Source organism: Sus scrofa, chromosome 8 (genome assembly GCF_000003025.6).
Source record: "Sus scrofa isolate TJ Tabasco breed Duroc chromosome 8, Sscrofa11.1, whole genome shotgun sequence".
Taxonomy (NCBI): Eukaryota; Metazoa; Chordata; class Mammalia; order Artiodactyla; family Suidae; genus Sus; species Sus scrofa.
In genome coordinates, this window is record NC_010450.4 from 90465881 (window position 1) to 90485657 (window position 19777).

The following is a 19777-nucleotide window of genomic DNA, read 5'->3' on the forward strand; positions in this document are numbered from 1 at the left end:
TCTCAGGCTAGGGGTAAAATTGGAGCTATAGCTTCTAGAGCAACACCAGCTACAAGCTGTATCTCTGACCTACACCAGAGCTCATGGCAATGCTGGATCCTAAACCCACTGAGTGAGGACAGGGATTGAACCTATGTCTTCATGGATGCTAGTCAGATTTGTTTCCCCTGAACCATGATGGGAACTTCAGAAATAGATTTTAAGAGGTCAAACTTCAGTTGCAAAACAAATGTTATGGGTACGAAATGCACAGTGTGGGGAATATAGTCAAAAACTCTGTAATATCTTTGGCGACAGACTGTAACAAGGCTTATTGTGGTGATCATTTTGAAATGTATAGAAACATGGAATCACTATGTTGGGTAACGGGAACTTACAAAGTATTGTAGGTCACTTATAACCTCAAAATCAACCACCCAACCAAAAAACTTATTTGAAAAAAGAGATCAGATTCCTGGTTACCAGAGGCAAGGGGGTATGGGGAGGGGGAAATTGGATAAAGGCATTCGAAAGTACAATCTACTTAAAAGATAAATAAGCAATAGGGATGTAAAGTACAACATGAGAGATATAATTAACCCTCCCATATGTTGTGTATGAAAATTATTAAGAGGGTAAATCTTGAGTTCTCATTACAAGGATTTTTTCCTTTTCTTTAATTTTGTATCAACATAAGATGATATTTACTAAACTTGTAATAATCATTTCAGGATGTTTGTAAGTTAAATCATTATGCAGTACACCTAAGATTTATACAATGCTATATGATAATTATATCTGAGTAAAACTGGAAAATAAAATACTGGCACTATTTAAATTATAGTTTTCCCCAACAAACTTTTAATTCTATTTTCTTCTTCTCATAGCACATTTACTGACATTATACATATTGCTTTTTACTTGTTTGTTGTCTGTGACAACTCTAAAACAATTTATGTACTATGCTGTCTTACAGCACAGAGAACTATTACTAGTCACTTGTGATGGAACATGATGGAGGATAATGTGAGAAAAAGAATATATATATATATACACATATATATGTATGTATGACTGGGTCACTTTGCTATACAGTAGAAATTGACAGAACACTGTAAATCAACTATAACAGAAAAAACTAAAAATCTTAAAAAATATGTACTATGATGATTTTTTAAATCTTTTGTTTGTTGCTATATATATATAGCTCCTGCAAAGATGTTTAGTACATACTAATAGCTCAATAAACGATCACTGAGTGAATGAACTAATAAATGCATATGTAGTTAGTCAATTAGCTTAAAATATAGATACTTAAGAATATATAATTATGTAGAATAGATGGTATGATGGAATTCAGAAATGGCTCCAGTCTTTATTACCTTAATCACATCCTTTGCAGTGTGATTTTGTGATGTCTACAATTCTAACTCCAGTTTTAGGTATGCAATTTTCTCTGGTCAATAGGATACCAGCAAATTTTTACACAAGCAAGACAAAAAGTATTTCTGTGATTGAATTTGCTTTTCTTATGCCATCTACCTTTTATATGATAATACATGTGAGCTAGCTTGATGTGAAAACATTTGGAATAAAACTGGTTGCCTCAGTTGCTTCTGTTGAAGTCATCCTATGTCAAACAAGAATTAGCTGGTGCTATATATGCAAGCTAATCTAATTAATATCAGCAGATCTGCCTTACTGAAATATTGCTGATTATAGAAGTATGGAAAAAGACAAATCAGATCAGGCAAGCCCAGCCCAGATCTACTGAATTTTATTGACTATTGAACTAAATAACTGCTTGATGCTGTACGTCACTTCTCAGTGAAGCTCCAAGCTGAAGTTTCTTTACATGCTGTTAGTAATCCCTTCAAATAGCATGAAGTTTGTTCCTTATAGAATCCAAGAAATAATGCCACTTGACGTGGCTGTCTGAGGACATTCATCTCGTGGAATACTAAGAATACCATTTCATGTCTATGAAATGTCATTCACATAGTGTGGCCATTCTAGAATTCTCAAATGAGCTCAAGTCTCTATACACTAGGGAACTGGATTACTAATTTAAATTTTATTGAAACTCATCATCTAAATCTTGGAATTGCTCACATGCCTGGATTCTTTACATATAAGCCTCTGTAATTAATTACAAGTCATTCCCACACTGCTTAGTGCAGTGACACATCTTTTGAATTATTTTTACCATTTGAAATTCTTCACAATGCCATCTACAACTACCATTTATTAACTAATAACTCTCCTAGTTTCTTAACAATATTTTCAATAATCATTAGTATTCCCAAACACATCTGATAACTATTTTGTCCAAATTTCTGCTTCACATGTACATTTTTCAAATGGAAGTTTTTCATCCCCCATGCTATACAGGTATGAGTTCAATTTGAAGGTCTCTTCTTCCCTCATTTGGAAGCTAGTCCAAAAATATCTCAAGAGGTGAAAGAAAGGAAACTGATTTGAGGATTTATGGTGATCAGAGGGTGGGTCCTGCATGACGATTCCCTATGTACTCTGTATGGTGCTTACATGATTAAACTTTCCCACAAAGTCAAAGGAAGAGGTACCCAGAATTCTTTATTAGCTAGGCAGATGTGAGATAGAAAGAAAGAGAGAGGGGTGCAGCCTAAAATCTGGCAGTTTAACATCACTAAAGGGTCAGACCCTTTGTCACATCTACTACTGCTGCTCATTATTATCTGTTGGTGTTCTATTCCCCATAATATTCAGAATGTTTGCATTCATTACAAATGTCGCAAGTCTTCATCTGCTCTTTTAACTTACTCCTGATTTTGAGAAATCTGAAGTTATAACATGAGACCCTTTAAAGATCTTGCTCCCTCTGGCTCCTAAATACATCTACTTGCCTTCATTGTTGCTTTTTCTTTCCTTGTTCACCTTGCCTCTGATTGCAGCCCCTTTCACACTCTCAAATCAGGGACCCGATTTGATTATCTCACCTGTCCTGTCGGTAATTATAAGAAGTAGATTTTTAAACTTTCACTTGAAGCATAAGAAAAATAGAAAATCCATAACTGGTGTTTGTAAACCACTGGCAATATCAATTAGGAAATTCTTCTATATTATCTTTAATTCTATTCTTGACCTGACATTGATTTAGATGTGTGGTTTGAGATTGGGTCAATTTTTAGATGACAGAGCTCTTAGTTGCTACAAAAATACATAAATAGAATGGGAAAAAAGGAAATGACTGTTACAAAAAGGAATGAAAAGATACAATGAGATGGTAACTTTTGATTTAAATCATGATTCCTCAGGAGATAGTTGGCAACAAATAAGGATGGAGCCAAGAACTCGAAATAGTGAGAATCATTTTCCTGACTCTGTGTGAGAATCATTTCATTCATTCTATGTGCTATCAGAGGGAAGAGTATTATCAGAAGAGATGGTCATAGAATGAATCAAAGGGCAAAATAACTATCACAGACTATAAAGGAAATAATAGGCAAATGTGCAAAACTTGGGAGAGACTTCTATATGGGAAAACCGAATGAAGAAGACTTCTTGAAAGAATGGTAAATATAGTCAATTGCATGAAATGACTGACTGACCTATTAAACAAAACCAAAATATGAATAAGGAAAAAACTATGTGAAGAAAATCCAGATAATGACAGAGAACGAAAGAGTTTAAATGTATAAAATCCAAATTATATGTTTTACATGTTACAAAATATAACATTTATTGATATTATCTAAATCATATTTGAGAAATTCTGATTGGTATGGACTGTATTAGAAACAAGAGCAGCAGAAACACTATAAAGACCTCTAATGTTATTGTCCAGGCATGAAAAGATTATCGTCTGTCAAGGATAATGGTTAAGAAGTGGAAAATAAAAACTGGGAAGAAATTCGGGAGGATAGAAGTATTTGGTGTATTTAAGGTATTGAAGTGGTAGGTGAGAAAAAAAAGAAACAAGTATTTTGGAGTGAAAATGATCTGTTTAACTTTTGGATAAGTCACAGATGAACCTGAATATAGAATTGTGACAGGAAGATATCTGGGCTAGAGGCAGCTTTTGGAATTGGCTCTTGATAGATATGCAGTCAGAGTGCACAGATTCTCTAAGGGCCTTATTAAAAGATATATCAACATAGGGCAGAGACTGAACTTACCGAGGTGTTCACAAAGCATGGAGTCCTGAAAACTCCAGTGAGATGATAGAGCAGTCAATGTTGTCAGATAATGCTAAGAATATTTTTTTAAAAGAATGGAAAATCAGATGATTTTCAAAGGGTAATAACTGATTTATTAATATACTCATAAATTTAAGTTTGTATTAATTTTTTAATTGAAAAATATTATTCTGGTTTAGCCCCGGCCCTCATGGAGCACGTGTAATAAATGGAAGATTAATATATAAACAAATATTATAAAATACTGTCTTGGAGTATTTCCTTGTGCTTTGTATTGAAATTAATAAATTGCTAATTTAAAAAGAAATATTTAAGATAAATCTACATAATTTCATTTTACTTATTTGAAATTTACACTTTCAGATAACCATTCTCATATTTATTGTAGCTATTTGTGATGATAAAATCAGACCCAGTGTAAATTGAAAATTTATAGCTGACTTATGTACTTAGGAATAAATTTTCACTTAGGAGTTTTTTGAATAGTGATACCATCTTAGTAATAACTAGACATATAATAAATCACAGCAAATCTTATTGTTTCAAAAATAAAAAAGAGAATGTTGATAATTTAAACAATAAAGAATGTGATTACAAAACAGGAAATTATTGTGTTGGCCACCCTTTAAGTTACTGATGTTACAAAAGTTCTGGCATTAAATGGCAATAATAGACGGCAATTTTTAATTTCAATGCATGTCACAAATGATAATTCTCAATATATAAAATTAATATTTTCATACATTTCTCAGCATTCCAGTTTCAAATAGGAAGTGATACTTTGTCTTTATTTTGATGGCAAAAAGCAAGAGGTGTTTTGTTTTTGTTTTTATTTTTTTAATTACCTGATAGTGTGCACATACTTATAGAAATATGGATTACAATTTAGAATTTCTTAATAAGAAATACATTGCACATATTTTCATGGAAAGGTGATAAAGACAAAGTATTATAAACTATGGGAGCAATGAAATTAAGATGATAAATACAGAATTTGTTTTCTTAGGAAATAAACCATTGAATGACGTAAATTCTAGCCATCATTTTCTCTTCCCTGAATACCTCTTGTTATTAATCCACATATTAAAAATATTCATTTAAAATTAAATTCTATTATCTTCTTTCCAATTTACTATCTACAACTTCAGAATTATCAGAAATATGAAAACTGCACCTTAGTTATCCCCAGTAATTTTAAAAAAATGTTTGCTTAGAAATATCAAATAATAAAATACATTTTAATATCTTAATATAAATATATAGATGCAAAAATATATAGGATATGGTATTATTTTGCTAGATAAAGATTAGAATTTATGAAATTGTTCTCTACCTTCAACTATTTACTTGCAGTATTAGTGGTAATTGCATAATTATTTTTGCTCTATAATTTAAGTGAGGTGTAAGGAACTTAAGGAAATTAAGCAATACTAAATTGAAAGTATTTCACTAAATGGATTGAGGACAATAATTTGATTTATCCAGTCTCTGATTTTTTAATGCAGATTCTTCAACACTCAACTATATTCTGTGTCAATACATGACCTTTCTACTCCCATTTTCTTCAAAGTATTATTTTAGAAATTACTTTTCTAAAATTACTTTTCGTAGTGTATTTTTCTTATGTGTATTTCTTTTCCTCACACCGAGTTCTGTTTTCTATGGTTTACAAAGTATTATGCTGCCAAAATAAGCTGATGTTTTGATGTATAAAAGAGTCTTTCATCATTAAAAATAATTTGTTATTGACTCCAAGGGAAGCATTAGAATAGGGGATAAAAAAAGGATAAGGAATATATTAAAGATAATTTCCCATCTGACTGTACTAAAAGTGTGCAAGCTAGAAGTTTTTTGGGTTCAAGTGTGATGGCTCACAGTCAAAATGGTGGCAAAGGAGTTTATGCATGTAAGAAACTCTGATGTTCCTTTGTGAAATTTTTGCCCTACTTTGTAAGAAATCTGAATTCTTCACCATACCTAAAATAGGGTGTGCAAGCTCCAAAGCAAGTTCTCTTACCTTAGTCCAAGTTTCGTAGAACTCTACCTCTTCTATTTTTCATGGATTGTAATTTGGTGGTATAATTCTCTTTCTCTTCATTTTGTTTCTCTCTGTGTTTCAGTGTTTCTTTCTCTCTCTCTGGAAAAGTTTAAAATACCTTTAAGGATGTGGAACAACCAGAACCTTGTTACATTGATGGTGGCTTCATAATTTGACGTAATCACTTTGGAACAAATGTTTGGAAGGACATACTTTCAAACATTAAAGATAGGTACTTTAAATGAGCTAACTAATCTAAACTACTGCTAGATATACAACAAAAAATGCATGTATCTAAAAAAAGGAGTCTCTGATGTATAACAAAAATGTACAAAAATGTTCATAGATGATTATTTTAATAGGCAAAAACTAGACACAACCTAATATCCATCAACATTAGATTGGTAATTTTATTTTATATTTTTTACAGAGGAATACTACTCAGCAATGTTGGCACACATAAAAGCGAATACGAACATAATATTCATAAAGTATTCTGTATGATTATATCCACGTGGAGTCAGAAACAGGCATCACTAATCTATGGTGATAGCAGTCAGAAGAATGGTTACTTTAGGGCTAACACTAACATATGTCAAGGAGCCTGCCAGGAGAGTAGGGATATTGTATAACCTGATCTGTTATATAAAGCCATATGCACATTAAAATACAACAATTAGTATGCTAAAGATTTGTGGATTTTACTATAAAAAAGATACATTTTGTATAAAGTCAATCAAAACTGCACTAATTTGGACTATAACCTCAGAAAATTGCAGGTCCTTTAGATAAGTCAATACATATAGCATGGTCTCAGAATAAAATATTTTTCTTATTTGCTTAATATTTGGTAGGAATAAATTTTTTATCTTGTCATTTTTGAAAGTTTTTTTTTGTTGCATATAGAATTCAAGTTTGACTTTTTTTTTTCTTTCAGTACTTTAAAGCTGTTGCACCTCTGTCTTCTCACTTTCATTGTTTCTGATAATAAATACAGTGCTATCTTTGTTCTGACAATAGGACTACTTTTATTCTCTAGCTGCTTTTAGGATTTTCTTTTTATCCCTAATTTTGGCCAATTTGATTACAATATGATATGGCTTGATGTAGTTTTTCTTTGTGTCTCTTGCACTTAAGATTGATGTTCATTGATCTGTGGGTTTACATCTTAACCAAATTTGGAAAAATCTTAAGCATTATTTATTTACATATTTTTGCTCTGCTGTCTTTTAGATAGTCAAATTACATATATATATGTGTGTATATACAGACTTTTTTTGTGTGTTAATGTTTCAGTTTACTGAAGCTGCCAAAATTCATTTTTGAAGTAGTGTTTTTTTCTCCCTGTTTATTTTACTTTTTATTACTATGTCTTCAAATCTACTTAGTTTTTAAGCCTTTAAAAACACTTGAAACTGCCTCTGCCTTTTCCATTAAACAACCTCAGAAAGTGTAAGCAATTATTTATTTAATAAACATACATTGTGATCAGAAAACCTACACATTTGAAATTTTGAAAGGACATGAGCAATGGAAATTTAAGGTAGCAAATTAAAAAAAATTAATTATATCATTTACATTATTCTCAATCATACAGAAAGTCAACATATCATTGCAACATTGTAAAAAGGGAACTAAATATATATTAAATACAGAATGGGTTTATTAAAGTGATATAAAATATAATGCCCTTTTTGATATATAGCAGTAAATAATTTTCTTAACAAAGAACTGCTAATATGCCAATTTAATTGTTTAAGCTATTTAGCAAAAAGTGACAGAACGGATGTGTTCAGAAAGCAAAATTAGGAAATTACTTTATCTTTTTTCTCTGATTCTGAGTAAACTGAAATATACCTTTAGCCCTATTGAGCTGTTTTCTTTGACTATCCTTCAAGAAACATACATTTAGAAGTATAAATAAATTGTTTCCCCTGAGCCAGTTATGAGTGATTTCTGCTGTAGGAGGCACTCTCTCCATTGTAAGAAAAATCGGATTTTAATAGAATGGACATTTGCATGAGTGAAAGAACACAAAGCAGAAAAAGTATGCTGGTCATAGTGTCACCACACTGGAAAACTTGACTTCAGATGAAATTAAACCACCTCAAAAACAAATTTATTTTATGCTTAAGATATTAACCACCTAAGTTAAATGTCATGAATGAACCTAAGTAAAAATAAATGTATTTCTATTTCTGTAGGCAGCTGGTGGACTTCCCTACATTATTTTAATAACATCTAGGAGAAAAATTATTGATTTCAATCCCCCCTCTTCTTTTGAAGATCTATAATGGCTATAATTTATACAAGTGATTTGGGGAGGTGTGTCTGTAGGGGAGAGGCTTCTCACAATTGCAGTCATTTTAAAAATAGGTTTGAAATATCTTGTTTTATTACTATTTTATTTTTGGTAAAACACCTGAAAATGTTCAGCTTCTCAGTGGAATCCTTTTTAAAAAAATACATTATGAATATAATATGTCATTAAATGCATAATATAATATGCATTTTCTTCAACCTAGAAAAGCTTTTTGTCATAACAAGAAAATGAGGATTATTATTAGGTACAACAATAAAAGGATGAACTAAGGAGCACTCTTGGCTTTGGTTATGTAATCCCATTTTAAGTAATGGTGCCAACATCAGAATAAAAAGTATTTGCAGAAAAGCCTGTGGTATTTGCTAATGACTAAACCTCAGTCAACCTCTCAAATCTTGATATTAAATTTGAACCTTTCTGATAGATGCTTCTAACCCAGCTCTTACAAAGATCCTAAAATAAAGTATAGCAGTACTACATTATTTTCTCATTGTAACCCAGCTACCTTGGCATAAACAGACTATGCCAAATAGAATGTCAGGGCAACAGACAATGTTTATAAGAAAAGAAACAGAAATGAGGCAAATATATTTGGGGAATATATTTCAGAGTGCATTTACATGGCCCCCAATTACACCTTATCCTTATTTTTTCTTCTAAACAGAGAGAGTTAAAGGTAGAAAGTGTATGGGTGTGTACTTGTTATCAGAACAATATATTGTGATTGATTAGTGCCCAGGTACATAAGAGTGATCCAGTGCGAGAAAAGCAATAGAGCATATTTCAGACATTGATAAAACCAGAGAATATGGCACAGTTGACCAATGGCTTCGAACTGTTAACAGTTTTCTCTTGGTCACCATATGCTGGTAATGAGGGGAACACATTCAAAAGCTGTTATGCCTTATACATCAATATGTCTTGTAGGGTTGGCAAGGCGTCCTGTAATTACATATAGGAACAGAAACAGTTGTTCATGAAGAGATCAGGCAAGGACTAGTACGTAACATGGTTTAGACCTGGGGAGGCCCAAATGGAGTAACTTGTGTAAAATTTCCACACAGATTGCTTTAATCTTTAAAATATCATTTAAAACATTTCTTACGATGTTAACTTACGCATATATAATACATAAATTAAGGAATATTAATTTAATATTCTAGGACTTTGTTTTGAAAAAGCATGTAAGTTTGACAAATCCAAAGAGGTACTTTAAAAGTTGGAGTTCCTGGTATGTCACAGTGGGCCAATAATCTGGCTTGTCTCTGTGGAGGTGCTGGTTTGATTTGGCATTGCATAGGTTACAGCCCCAGCTCGGATTTGATCCCTGCTCTGGGAAATTCTATATGCCATAGATGTGTCAAAAAGAGGGAAAAAATCAATAATATACATAATGAATCAGATCCTTCTTTTTTTTCTTTCTTTTTTTTTTTTTTTTTTTTTTTGCCTTTTTAGGGTTATACCCTCAGCACATGGATGTTCCCAGGCTAGGGGTCCAATCGGACCTATAGCCGCCAGCCTGCACCTCAGCCACAGTAACATCACATCGAGTTGCAACTGCATCCTACACCACAGCTCACGGCAATGCTGGATCCTTAACCCACTGAGTGAGGCCAGGGATTGAACCTGCAAACTCATGGTTCCTAGTTGGATTCATTTCCACTATGCCACGATGGGAATTCCAGATCCTTCCTTTCTTTCTTTCCTTTTCTTTCTTCCTTTATTTAATAAGCCTTACTGTGTATTTGCTCAGAGTGAGGCACTGGATATGAAATGATAAAGCATGGCTGATATCGTTGGGAAGATCATAGTCTAGTAAGGGAGCTCTAATAAAGTGTACAATAGAAATCACATTGCCACAGGAATACTTTTCTTACCCAGTTACAAACACAAAATTTCTAGAGAGAACAAACCATCTTTAGAAAAATTTCTCAAAATAATTTGTCTACATTTCTTCCACAAAATACAACATTAGCTAGCACAATTGTAAATATCGACCAAAGGAAATTATAAATATATCATTCAAAAATCTGTGCTAAAAATGACTGGAAACCTGGAACAATAGGAATAATGAAGTCATGTGGGAAAGTTGGCAGTCAGGGGTATCTATGAGACTATTGGGTAGTCTTATAAATATCTGGATACTATAAAAATATCTATTTTTATGAAGAAATAGAAAAATTTTTGCTTCAATGACATTTGTCTATACAAGATGTGATTTAATAAATTTTTATTATTTCTTTATAAAGTCACTAGGTTCTTTCTCTGAGGTAAATATTTTTAAGACTAATATAGTCACAGAGACTAACAAAAAATGTGAAATCTTTCATGCTGTCTTTGGTTGTGTTGCTCATTAAGTTATAATTTTTCTTATTATTAAGATATGAAAAGCCTATCTTAAAATCTGAACACTATATTACTTGAGAGTGAATCTATCAAAGGGCATGACCTGAGAGTCTATGCTGATAATTTTCACATAAGGCCTGGAAATGACAAGCTATTTTTATACACTGTTTATGTACATTACTTTGGATATTTTTAAGGTTGATGGACATATTGTCCATTAACTATTCTGGTTACCATATTAACTGTATCTTAAAGTTTAAGATTCTGAGATTTATTAAATAGCTACATCAATTTAGATAATCATTTTACCATAGAGATAGACATATAGATCAATGGAACAGAACAGAGGATCTGGAAATTGACCCATGCAAACATGGTCAACTTATTATTTTTTTTCTTTTTATGGCTGCACCTGCAGCATATGGAAGTTCCCAGGCCAGGAGTCTAATTGGAGCTACAGCTGTGGCCTATGCCACAGCAGCACTGGATCCTAGCTGCATCTGTGACCTATACTGCAGCTTACATCAATGCTGGATTCTTAACATACAGAGTAAGACTAGGGATCGAATCTGCATCTCACAGAGACAACATGGGATTCTTAACCCACTGAGCTACAATAGGAATTCCCTAATTTTTTTATTAGAATTATTTTTTAGAGTAGTTTTAGGCTCTCAATAAAATTTGGTGCAAAGTACAGAAAATTTCAATGTACAACCTGATTCTGTACATGCACAGCCTCCCTCCCTCTCACCATCTTCCAGGAGAGTGATACTTTTGCAACAATCAATTGGGACATATGATTATCACTCAAAGTTGACAATTTGCATTAGGGTTCACTTTCAATGATATATATTCTATGGGTTTTGATAAATGAATAATGGCAATGTAACCATTATTTTAGTATTATGCAGAAATTTTCACTGCCCTATAAGTCCTATGGTGATCTGTCCAACATATTTTTGATAAAAATACAAAAGCAGTTCAACTCAGGAGGGAAAGTCTTTAAAATAAATGGTACTGGATCGGAGTTCCCATTGTGGCTCAGTGGTTAATGTATCCGACTAGAAATCATGAGGTTGCGGGTTCGATCCCTGGCCTTGCTCAGTGGGTTAAGGATCTGGCATTGCGCGAGTTGTAGTGTAGGTTGCAGAAGTGGCTGGGATCCCGCATGGCTGTGGCTCTGGCAAAAGCTGGCAGCAACAGCTCTGATTAGACCCCTAGCCTGGGAACCTCCATATGCCATGGGTGTTGCCCTAGAAAAAGGCAAAAAGACAAAATAAATAAATAAAATAAAATAAATGGTACTGGATCAGTTGAATATCCACAGAGAAATAAAATAAACTTGATCTAAACTTCTCACACACACACACACGTCAAAATGAATTGTGGAATTAAATATAAGATAAAAATTTTGAACTTTCAAAAGAAAGCGAAGGAGAGAATATCTTTAGGAATGAAGACTTAGAGAACAGTTCTTATACTTGATATCAAAAGCTAGATCATTAAAAAATCAATATATTGGACTTTATTAAAAACAAAAGAAAACAAGATTTGCTCTGCAAAATACCTTGCAAAGAGAAAGTATTTATAAATTGCATCTCTGATGTGGGCCTCATGTCTTGAATATATAAAGAATTCTCTCAGAACTCAAAAGTAAAAACAAAAAATCCAAGTTGAATAATGGGCAAATGATATGAAGAAACATTCTACTGAAGGGGATATGTGAATGGCAAATCAGCACAGGAAAAGACACTAAACATTTCTCTACATTCTCACCAACATTTGGTATTGCAGTTTCTTTCTTTTTTTTTTTTTGAGTTTGTTCTAATAGGTATGTATGATATCCATTAGGGAATTGCAAATCAAAACCACAAGGAATATCATACATACCTATTAGAACAGTTCTGAAAAGCCAAAAAGCAATGGCAATACGAAATGTTGAAAAGAACATGGAGAAACTGAATCTCTTATACATTGGTGTTGGGAATGCAAAATGATAAAGACATTCTGGAAAATATTTGTAGTTTCTGTAAAAAATAAAATATAAATGTATTGCATGGCTGGTCTTTTAGTACTTTAATTCTAGAAAAATTAAGTTATATCCACACAAAAACCTGTAAATGTTTGTTCATACAAATTTTATTAGTAATAGCCAAAAACTGAAAACAATCAAATTTTCCTACTATAGGCGAACTGTTAAGCAAGCTAGTATATTCATCCCATGAACTATTACTTACTAAAGAAGACCAAATTACTGTTTTTCTTTTTGCTTTTCAGGCTGCAGCTGCAGCATATGGGAGTTCCCAGGCTAGGGGGCAAATTGGCGCTGCAGCTGCTGGCCTACACCACAGCCATAGCATTATGAGATCACAGTTGTGTCTGTGACCTACACCACAGCTCATTCAATGCTGGATCCTTAGCCCACTGAGCAGGGTGAGGGATTGAACCTGTATCTTAATGGATACTAATTGGGTTTGTTTGCACTGAGCCACAATGGGAACATGAAGACTGAATTATTATTACACATAATAACTTGAAGGGATCTCAGGAGAATTATGCTGAGTATAAAAAGCCAATCTCAAAAGTTTAAATACTGTATGATTCCATTCTTATAACATTTTCCAAATGACAAAATTATAGAGATGGAGAACTAATCAGTCATTCCAGGGTTTAGGGACAGTAAGGTAAGAGGACAGACGTGACTATGAAATGTGAGCATAAGAGATCTTTGCAATGATGAAATAGTTCTGCATCTTGATTGTAGTGATAGTCACAGAAATCTACACATCTGATAAAATGACTTAGAACTAGTTATACACATTGTACAAATATCAGTTTCCTGGTTTTGATATTGCACTACAGTGAGATATAACCATTGGAGGAAACCGAGTGAAGAGTACATGAGTGTCTCTGAAACTTCCTATGTATCTAAAATTATTTTAAAATATAAATTAAAAAATTAAAAGTAATTAATTTTAACCCAATATCCAAAATATTATTTTATTGTATGATCTAGATAAAAAGTATCAACTGAAAAAACAACTTCCCACATTATATTTAAGTCTATTTTTTAGGTTTTTATTTTTTCCATCATAGTTGATTTACACTATGTCATTTCTGCTGTACAGTAAAGAGACCCAGTCATGCATACATACACACATGCATATATATATATTCTTTTTCTCATATTATCCTCTATCATGTTCCATCACAAGTGACTAGATATGGTTCCCTGTGCTATACAGCATATCTTATCCACTCCAAATGCAATAGTTATTAAGCCCAAACTCCCAGTCCATCCCACTTCATCCTCACCCCCTCAGCAACAAGTCTGTTCTCCAAGTTCATGAGTTTGTTTGTTTTCTGTAGAAAGATTCTTTTGTGCTGTAGTTTAGATTCCAGATATAAGAGATAGCATATGGTATTTGTCTTTCTCTTTCTGACTTACTTCACTTAGTATGTCAGTCTCTAGTTCCAACCATGTTGCAGCAAATGCCATTATTTTGTTCTTTTTTATGGCTGAGTAGTATTTCATTGTGTATGTATACCACATCTTCTTAATTCATTCATCTGTCAGTGGACATTTAGGTTGTTTCCATGTCTTGGCTATTGTGAATAGTGCTGTAATGAACACACAGGTGTATGTATCTTTTTCAAAGAAAGTTTTGTCTGGATATATGCATGGGAGTGGGATTTCTGGGTCATATGGTAGTTCTATATTTAGTTTTCTGAGGTACCTCCATACTGTTTTCCATAGTGGCTTTATTAGTTTACATTTCCACCAAGAGTGTAGGAGGGTTCCCTTTTCTCCACACCATCTCCAGCATTTGTTATTTGTGGGCTTATTAATGATGGCCATTCTGACTGGTGTGGGTGGTACCTCATGGTAGTTTTGATTTGCACTTCTCTAATAATTAGTGATGTTGAACATTTTTTCATGTGCGTGGTGGCCATCTGTATGTCTTCTTTGGAAAATGTCTATTCAGGTCTTCTGCCCATTTTTCAATTGGGTTGTTGGGCTTTTTTGCTGTTGAGTTTTATAAGTTGTTTGTATATTTTAGAGATTAAGCCCTTCTCAGTTGCATCATTTAAAACTATTTTCCCCCATTCCATAGGCTGTCTTTGGGTTAAGTCTGTTTTTCATCTCCTTCACTCTATTAGTCTGAGTGTGGATACTCTCACTAATACCACACTGTCTTGATTATTGTAGATTGGTAGTACATTTTGTGATCAGGTAGTGATAGGTCTTCAGCTATAGGTGGACCTTTTAATAATTTGATCAGAAAACTTTAAAATACTCAAGAAGATTTATTATATCTCCTCAAGCATATTCTGTACCAAAGACTTCAATTTTACATTTTTTTCTATTTTCTATCTCTGATTTCATCTAGCCAATTTGTCCAAAATAGCTCATTACAAGTTCTATTATGAGACTAAATGGCACATTTACATATTTCAGTAATAGAATAAAAAAAGTTGATAATAAAATTATAATAATGAATATATTCACCAAATTTTAAGACAAACTATTTCTAATTATCATACATATAAGCAAAGGTTAATGTGAAAAAAAGAAGTTAAAGAAAACTCCATATCCATATTATCTTTCCTCTTGTGAGTTATATTTAAAGAAATGTGGGCAATGTGGTCATATGTACCCTGAAACACCATTGTGATATTGCTTAGTACAAATTGATATTTAGTATCATATATGTAAATTTTGAATATTATCCAAGAGAGTGTAATCACTAAAGTCCCCAAAGAATTCAATGTATTGGACCTATAATGTACTCACAAGAGGATAATTAAAATAATTTTCAATTTCTTTTGAATTTAAGTTTAAAAAATACATCAAATACATTGAGTATTTTATAAACACTCAAATATAAATTTTGAGTAAACTAATCTGATGTAAAAATTCATGTGTGAATGCCAAAATAATAGTAAGAAATGGGATTATTTTGTTTTCTTTCCTGGCTATCTCCCTTTTCAACTTCCAGTGACCAGAGACTCATGGTTGTGATGGATTGTGATAAAATTTCCTGCCTTTGAGAATGTTCACCACATAGTTATGGAGCTCCATTATTATAAATTAAAATAGATTTATGACATCATTAAAATTATAGTACCCTTTAAATATATTTGCTAACGTCTTTGAAATTCTTTCTTCTGATGAGGTAGAAAGCTAAAGGAACAACACTTGCAATGTGGTAGAGGATGGTTTTACCACAACGAAACAAAAACAAAGATGATACTGAGCCCATTGATCTTGGAATGTTACACATTTGTGTATTGAAGATGCTGTGTATGACAGTTTTCACAAATATTTGAATAATTATTCAATACTCTTATTATTTCATTTATATTTAGATCACTGGAAGATAAGAGAACCCATAGGTAAAGACTCACAAATAAGCCCAACTAACTTTTGACCAAGGTACTAAAGCACAATTCAGTGGAGGAGGAAGAGTAATTATTTCAACAAATAGTGTGAAAGCAATTAGACATCCACAGACCAAGAAAAATGAAAAAAAATTTTGACCTAAACCTCACTCCTTATACAAACATAGACTCAAAATGAATCACTGACTCATGTGTAAAATATAAAATTAAACATTTTAGAAATAAATATATAAAATATTAGCCTGAAGTTAGGTTAAGAGTTGGTAGAACTGGCATCAAAACATGACACATACAGAAAAAAAGATAAATTAGACCTTGTCAAAATTAAATTTTTGCTCTTCAAAAGACCACTTGAAGAGATTGAAAAGACATACTAGAAATTGGAGAAAATATTCTCAAGCCACATATCTGACAATGGTCTTATATTTAGAATATATACAGAGCTCTCAAAATTCAATGTAAAAAAAGATACAATTAAAAACGGTCAAAAGACAAGAACAAATATTTCACTGGAAAAAATATACAGAAGGAAAATGTTCAACATCATTAACTATTTAAAAAATGCCATTTCAAAGCTCAGTGAATGAGATGACTACACACTTTTCACAAAGGCAAAAAAATGATAATACATATGTGTGTGCATATACATATGTGTTTGTGTGTGTGCATATATATATATATATATATATATATATATATATATTCCTCTTCTCTATATATAGATATATGTAGAGAGAGAGATTGAACCGGGGAGAGACAGAGAGATAAAGCAAGGGTAGTAAAATGTTAATTGGGGAATCTGGGTAAAGAGTAGTTAGGATTTTCTTTAATGTTTCTCCTAAAATTTAAGAACTATTTCAAAGTAAAAATTTACAAATATTAAAAACAAAACAAGACAAAACACTGGTTAGGATGCAGAGAAACTTGATCACTCATACATTGCTGGTAGGTATGTACAATGGTGTACAGCTACTAAGGAAAAATCTATGACAGTTTCTTACAAAACTAATCATGTAGCTCCCATAGTTCTGAGTAGTTTTACTCTTATACATTTATCCCATAGAAATAAAAACTTATATCAACTCAATACCCAGAAATAACTCAAATGTCCTTTAATTAGTAAATGTTAAGCATTTGTGATACATTCAAATCATGAAATGCTACTCAGCGATAATTTTATTTTATTTTTTATTTTTTTTTTTTTTTTTTTGTCTTTTTGCTATTTCTTGGGCTGCTCCCGTAGCATATGGAGGTTCCCAGGTTAGGGGTCTAATCAGAGCTATAGCTGCCAGCCTACGACAGAGCCACAGCAATGCCAGATCTGAGCTGCGTCTGCGACCTACACCACAGTTCACAGCAATACCGGATCGTTAACCCACTGAGCAAGGGCAGGGACCGAACCCGCAACCTCACAGTTCCTAGTCGGATTCGTTAACCGCTGCGCCACGACGGGAACTCCACTCAGCGATAATTTTAAAAAAACAACTATTAATACATGCAATACATTGAATGACTCTCGGAATTATGTTTTAAGTGAAAAAGCCAATTTCAAAATATTATACTAAATGATTTCATTTATGCAACATTCTTGAAATGACAAAACTATAAAATGGAAAACAGAGTAAGGAGATTGGTGGGGCAGGGTTCATGTTGTTACTATGAAAGATGGCACAAAGAATTCTTGTAATGCAACTTTTCTGTATCATGACTTTGGTGGTAATCACAGGAATGCACATAAGTGATAAAATTACATGGAACTAAACATGTGCACGTGCACATGTGCATACATACATACACTCACACAGGAGTGAGGACATGTGAAACCAGTGAAAGCTAAATCAGGTCTGTGAATTATACCAGTGTCAGTTTATTAGCTGTAATATTATAATATAATTGTGCAAGATACCAATATTGAGGAACACTGGGTGGAGAAAGTATTTGACCCTTATTATTTCATTCAAACGCATTTGAATCTAAAGTCATCTCAAGGAAAAAAATTTAAAGGCAGATGGAAATTAAAATTAGAAAAGTAAGAATCAGTGTATCTATTAAATATGTTATATATCTGGTCTTTTCAAATGTTTAGAAAAGATTTTTTAATATAAATTTTTAATTTTAAGGTTAATTTAAAATGTTAATACAATTTTTCTCAATATATTACTATTAATTCTAGATAAAAAACTTCAGTCTAAGACACATATTTTTCCAACTGTTCTTTTTAAACTTAAACATACTGTAGTGTATTTCCTACTAGGTTATTTGTTTACACCACAAGACTGCTTTCAATGCATGATATTATTTGATATAATTTAATATAGAAATACAGAAATTTGATAAAAGTGTCAAAATGTTAGGTCCTATACATAACAACATTTTTGTATTTATAATATAATTGCCTTTTTTCAAATATATAAAGAAACCATTAAAGTAGCAAACATGGCAAGTTTTAGAAAATTCAAAATATATTCTAAATTAACATAATGTAATAATATTCAGAATTTTAATTAATAGGAGCTATAATATAGAAATGAATATTAGAAAGTGATCATTTAAAACTTCAATTATTGAATGGATGTTCATAAAACTTTTTAGAAAGTGTCCATTAACAATTAAATAATAACTTCCTGGAGTTTCCGTCATGGTTCAGTGGTTAATGAATATGACTAGGCACCATGAGGTTGCGAGTTCGATCCCTAGCCTTGCTCAGTAGGTTAAGGATCCGGCGTTGCTGTGAGCTGTGGGGTAGGTTGCAGACACAGCTCAGATCCCGCGTTGCTGTGGCTCTGGCATAGGCTGGTGGCTACAGCTCCGATTTGACCCCTAGCCTGGGAACATCCATATGCCTCGGGAATGGCCCAAGAAATTGCAAAAAAAGAAACACACACAAAAAACAATTAAATAATAACTTCCTTTTGTCACTCTGTATGCAAAAATGTCTCTTCTTAAATGAAATGAAATTGTATGCTAAATTCTGGAAGGTAAGGCCTCTTTGCAACCCAATATCCAGGGCTTACTGCAGTGTCTGCATGTGGTTGTCACATAATTAGTATTTGTTACAAATGAGTGAACAAACAGATGTACATATTTAGGTTCATCCTTACTGAATAATTGAGATCTTCTACAGATTTTCCAAAAAAACAATCTCCAATATATTAACTATATTTCAGTTATTCCTTGTCCTCTTTTAAACTAACCATTCTTTTTACTTGTATCTAGTTTAAACCTTTATTTGTAAGATAGTTGCATTTTCTTCTACAGATGATACAGGTGGACAAGTAATGCTATTTGTGTTTTAATTTACTATTTATTGCCAATTACCTCGCATTTAGTTGCACTAACAGAAAATGCAAGTAAATCATCTTAAACAAGAGGATTTATTGGGTCATCCAACTGAAAGGGCTAGATGTATTTTGGAAACAGACATAGTTTGATCTGGAATCTGACTTCATTTTCCTCCATTTCTCAGCACCTGCCCCCCATGTGGATACTGGCTTCATACTCAGTTTTGAT